The sequence below is a fragment of the Propithecus coquereli genome, unplaced genomic scaffold (assembly GCF_000956105.1).
Source record: "Propithecus coquereli isolate 6110/MARCELLA unplaced genomic scaffold, Pcoq_1.0 Scaffold145, whole genome shotgun sequence".
Taxonomy (NCBI): domain Eukaryota; kingdom Metazoa; phylum Chordata; class Mammalia; order Primates; family Indriidae; genus Propithecus; species Propithecus coquereli.
Window position 1 is genome coordinate 1,461,334 of NW_012138858.1, and position 5,815 is coordinate 1,467,148.

Sequence of the window (5,815 nt, forward strand, 5' to 3'; positions counted from 1 at the left end):
TTGAGCCCAGGAGTTTGAGGTTGCTGTGAGCTAGGATGATGCCATGGCACTCTAGCCAGGGCAACACAGTGAGACTCTGTCTCAAAAAAAAAAAATTCCTTTCTTCCTTGGCAATCCTCTTTGTCTCAATAATGGGCAACTGGACCTAGCCCGAGACCCCCTTGTGATTCCAACAATATCTCCTGGACACTCTGTGAGTCCCATTGTCACTTGGTCTGGTTCTCAGGAAGTATTCATCCCACCTTCCCAGGCTTGCTCATTCCTTCCTTCCTTCATTCATTCAATTAGTCTTTCTTTAAGTATTTATTATGTGCCAATTGTATACTAACCACTGAAAGTACAGACCAATTGGATGCACACTCAGCCTCAAGGAACCTTCATTCCAGTAGGGGAGATGGAAATCGATAGAGATACTCATCTTGCAATGGGGTGAGAGCGACAGTGGACATTGGAGACATGAGAGGCACTGGGCAGCTGGGCCTGGTAGGGTGGGGTGTGTGAGGGTGGAGGGGAGTCAGAGGCCCTGAGGTCCAAGAGCCAGAGAGCAGGACCACAAGAGGTCCACAGGAGATGGCTCCTGAGGGTTCACAGCTGACCTCCCTTTCAGGACAGACCATGTTGCCTCTTTAAGTGCTAATTTCCCACCAAGGCTCCTTGCTCTGGCTTGGGGAGGATTGTTGGACCTTGGGAAAGAAGAGGGTTCCTGAGGTTGACCACCTGCCTCCCTTCCCTCCCCTCTTTCTACCTTCCTTCTTCTCCTGTCAGCAGCTTCCAGGTGGGTGCAGGGAAGCAGGCCGGCATCTCCACCCCACACCCCAGGGTCCTGGTTCCAGTTGCTCCAATGTTCTCCACACGCTTCCCCTTGCGAAACCCAGTTCACTCCCTGGTGGGCTTTGATAAGCACAGGTTCTTCTTCAAGTGCAGTCCTCAGATGACACCATCTTAAAGGGGCTTTAAGATGTAGGCAGCCTCCAGAACAGGTTGCAGGGCCCATATGAGGCAGAAGCCATTCAGAAATAGGGAAACCGCTTCCATAAATCCGACCCAGTGCTGTAAGCCTGAAGAATTGTCTATTTCTTTGTATCCTGTTGGATTAAAGAACATTCCGGGATGAGCAGGAACTTAGGGGAGTCCTTTCTGAAGGTGGGTTCTTGAGTAACGAGCTTATGTCAAAGCGTAAAGCCAAACAGGACTTGGATTCCACATTTGACTCAAACTCTTGATTTTACAGACCAGGAGAGTGAGGTTGGGGGAAGTTAAAAGAAGTTTCTAAGTTACAGCAACTAGCGAGTGGCAGAATTGGGACTCCGTGTTTTGCCTCTTAGCCAGTGATCTTGCCACTGTGTTACATTCAGTGGCCTCAGAGCAGTCACTTTTAATTTAATGTATCAAACAATTAATGTTTGATGAGCATCTGTGTGACAAGCCTAACACTAGATGTTGTGGGCTACACCAAGGAACAGCTTCTTGGTCTGTAAGTTGTTGCTACAGTTTAGTGGGGACATGCAGTGCGGAACGGCATCATTGCTGAATAGAGAGGTACTAGTAGCTACAAACTCCAGAACGTTCCTTGGAAAAACGGTATTCGAGCCAGGCCTGACACACCACCCTGAGAGATGGGCAAAGAGGTGGTTGGTAGTTCCTGATAAGCACGGTCTCTGGAAATAGACTAGGGAATAAATAACTCTTTTACAATCATTATTTCAGCTATAAGTTTGACAATTATTCATGCATTTTGTCTCTAAATAAAATACAAGTTTTGGGTTGCTATTTCTTCTTTCCCCTTTTCCTAGAATGGGCAGTGTTGTTTAAAGCTGTGAGTACATGCGTGTGCGTACACACACACACACACACACACACACACGCACGGAGTTTTCCTTTTGGAAAGCAGCAGTAGCATCCAATGTGGAGAATTCTGTGTTGTACTCTCTTTTCAGCTAGACTGTATTCAGGACGAGTGTTGACTCCCGATTTGTATCTCTGCTCTGAGTCATTAAGTGCTCTGATTCTTAGCTGATTCGTGCTGTTTTTGGTGAAATGAATTGAAAGCGAGTCATTCAGCCATGCTGTGGCGCCTCGGTCCCTCTGACACGGGGCTGATGAGACCCGAGTGCCCGGCACTATCTCACAGCAATGTGAAAATTGGATTTGGTCTGCAGCCAGCTGGCCTGCTCCTCTGGAACACGTAAGGACACCCGGGAAAATGCTCAGCTCGTTACCGCCGGCCTGGACGCTCCAATACCTGGTCTGTCCCAACCTGATCCGCATTTGCACTGACCCACACAGAGCTTGCGTAGCCTAACACAGCCGTGGATTTGCTTTAACATCTTGTCTTAGTGTTAGAGGAATTAGACAGATTCCTAGCTCAAGTTTTCAAAGCTCACAGCAAGAAAACTGTATTTATTTCTAAACTAGAATTTTAGATTTCTGAACTTTCCCAGCTGCTGTCTCTTTCGCTTCTCTTCCTGAGAGGTTGTCTTCAGAGCTCTCTCCTAAAGCTTAGTGTTTAAACGCCTCGTCCACGACAGGCTTCAGGGCTTCTCCGGATCCTCCGTCACTCCGGGCATAAACTTCTCTGTGCTCATGAGCCTCTGTGTATGCATTTCTGGAGAGGAGGCCCGTATTTTCGTCAGATATTTAGAGTGACGCCAGGCCTCACAGGGGCGAAAAACCTGCTGTAGTGATTTCCCATGACTTTGAAACTAGAATGCATCTGAGATGTCACCTAATTGAAACTCCCATTTCACAGATGGGGAAACTGAGGCCCAGAGAGAGGCAATTGTTTTTCTCAGGTCAATGCAACAAGATAGTGACAAAACAGCATGGGAGTCCAGAGCAGAAATTTGAATTTTTCCAACCTGTGAGTGTAAGTACCTTCCACTGTTCCTCATCTCACCCAAGACTGACCTCCGGGGAGCCTGGCAGACAGACAGACATAACAGACAGGCAGACAGACTCCCTGCACACAGGGAGTACAATGCTAGGTGTGTTTGGGGTGTACCGCTTTTCTCATTTGTCTCTTTTGGTAGTTAACTCCGGCAGCTGGTAGGTATTTTATCCCACGGACCTGTCCAGAAAATCCTGTCCACACTGTTGACCCTTCGCCCATGCCAATGCTGGCGCTGCTCTCCTTGGCCATTAGGAGTCCTCGTGCCCGGGGCAGTGCTCCACTGTGCGCGCACACGCTTGCACGCATGCAGGCGCATGTGTACGGGGACACTTGCTCGTGCAATTGCAAAGCAAACAGCAAATGCCCAAAATAGGGAATCAAGAGAAAAAGTCTCAGGTTATGCTTTTGTTTAACACTTGGCCTCCTAGAGGTTTTTAAAGATGGCGTCTGTTTGGGGAAAGCCTTCTTACGCCCGAATCGTTGCCCTTAGCAAAGGAAAGTATTGACTAAACCTTACTCTCCGTTGTGAAATGTAAGCCCAGTGAAATTCAAACACATTGTAAATTCACAAATCAGCTGTAATCAAAGCAGAGGGATATAAACACCCTCAGAGGGTGGGCTCCATGTGACTCGGTGGCTCCGGAGGGCCTGGGTGGATCTCAGGAGAGTTAAGGATGCACGCGGCCGGCTATCCATCCCTGCCCAGCGTAAGACTGTTTTATGAAAGCACAGGCTCCCAAACCATCAGCCTGGAAGGCAACTCAGAGAAAGGCCAGCGTGCAACTTGTATTTTCCCAGATAACTAAAGCAAGGCCCCCAGAGAAGTGCCTTTGCTAAGGCTTCGTTCACACCGTGGCTCAGGGGCGGGTCAGAGAGCGTCCCGCTCCCGCGTCCAGGCGGGGCCCTGGCCCTTGCATTGTGTTGCTTGGTGATGCTGGCTGCACTGGGGGACGCCAGGGAACGAGCACCCAGAGGGCGCACACCATCACCATCTGCTCAGAACGGCACGGCAGGTGGACGGCAAAATCCACACGTCACAGAAACAATGGATGGAGTAGAGGGCAAGATGCGAGGCACTTAAGAATGACCTTATTCAATCTTTATAACGGTATTATGAGATAGGCAGCATTGTTGTAATTGTCACTTTACAGACGAGGACACTAAGGTTCTGGGAGGTTGAGAAACTTGCCCCGGTGACATAATTAGTAAGTGGCCAAGCTGGAACCCCGGTTGAGGGTTTGTAAAGATTATGCTCCACAAAACTGCATCCCCCTTGTCTGTCTGTCTGTATTTTGTTTTCCCCTATAACGCGCTCACATTTCTCTAAGTTTTCTTGTCTCACGGAGCTTGATGTGTCAAGGCCTTTGGTTCTCCTTGGGCAGCGACGCTGAGACGTCGCTCTCCGTCTGAACCCCTGGGGGCTGTGCTTCCCCGGACCTGGGGCATCCGAGGCAGGACACGCTTTCACTTGCAAGTTCTCCTGCCTTTGCTTTCTCCTATTCAGCCGCCCACTTTTCCTGATACCGTTTTAGAAGAGCATTAAGCCTCTTGGACCAGAGGCCTTTCATTGTAACCTATAAATTGCCTTCTAGCAACCTGACGGTTATTTTTTACAAAAGTTTGCATCTTATTTCTAGATAAAATAACAATTTGGGGCCCCTTTCCTTCTTTTCCTTTTTCAGTTCATAGTAATTCAATCCAGATTTTGTCATGTGAGGTTCCCTGGCTCTTCCCCTACCTCCATCTTCCCTGTCATTCGTGGAACAAGCAGCACCTGGGCACCTGCTAGAACCACATCTTACAAGGCACTCCAGGGCTTAGCATGGGTAAGTTTTCTTTCCTTTTTTTTTTGACTGTCAATGACACTAATAAAGCGGCAATAACTACCTTGTTTGAAAGACAGCTCCAGAATGCTTGTAGCTGGTCGGTAGCTTGCTGGTGTGTGGCCTTCCTCAGTCTCCTGTCCTTGCTGCCTTACCCGCCCCGCCCTGCCCCAGGGCACAGGGCTCCTCTCTGGGAAGACCCAAGATGGTTTGGCAGGAAGGGGAGAATTCCTGCACAACTCGGGGTGTGTCCCTTGTGCCAGGCCCCTCGAGAGGCCCTGCGATGGAGTGCGAGGACGCAGGCCTGGCTGCCGGGGCACTCTCTGCACCTTGCATGGCCTTCCATCTCACCAACAGTGGGAGGGCACCGAACGCTGGGAGGAACAGAAACCAGAGATCTGGGTGCTGCAGGACCCTCCCTGCTAACCCCGACACGGCCCCTGTGTCCTCTTGGTTTCCTGTCACTTGCCACAAGAAGCAGTGCTCAAATTGGTTTCTGGAGGGCTCAGATGTAGTGCCCTTTGGGTGGGTCCGATGCATGTTGGCTCAGCTGGGAACGTGCCAGCGTTTGGAGGTTGCTCTTGTGCAAGCCTGAGAGCCCACTCGCTGTGCAAGAAGGTCAAAGCCTCCTGGTGGCACTTGCTCTGCTCTGTGATGACAGTGGCCCTCAGAGAAGGTTAAGCCTGGCATATAAATGACCATATGAATATGGATGACTTGCTTAATGATTTCGCATATTTATTTAGTACTTGCTGGATGCTACTATGCTGGCCACAGTAAGGATGTGTAAGATGCTGACACAGCCCTTGTGACATTCTGAGTGGTGGGCAGAGAGCGGGTACAAAAGACGAAGGAGATCTCAGGAGTGCAGGGAAGGGAGTGGGTGATTCTTGGTGCGCTGTGACGTGCGCTGGGAGGTTCCCCTTCCCCTGTGCATTTCTTTGTTCCCTTTGCTGTTCCTCCCATTCAAAGTGGACCTTTGTCTCCCGTTACCTGGCAAGGTGGAGAGAACAGGAAGACGAGCAGTCCTGTTGTGGCTGCAGTGAACACGGGGTGCTCACCCCGGCCCCTTTTCAGGGCTAAGGCCATGGTCCCCACTTGC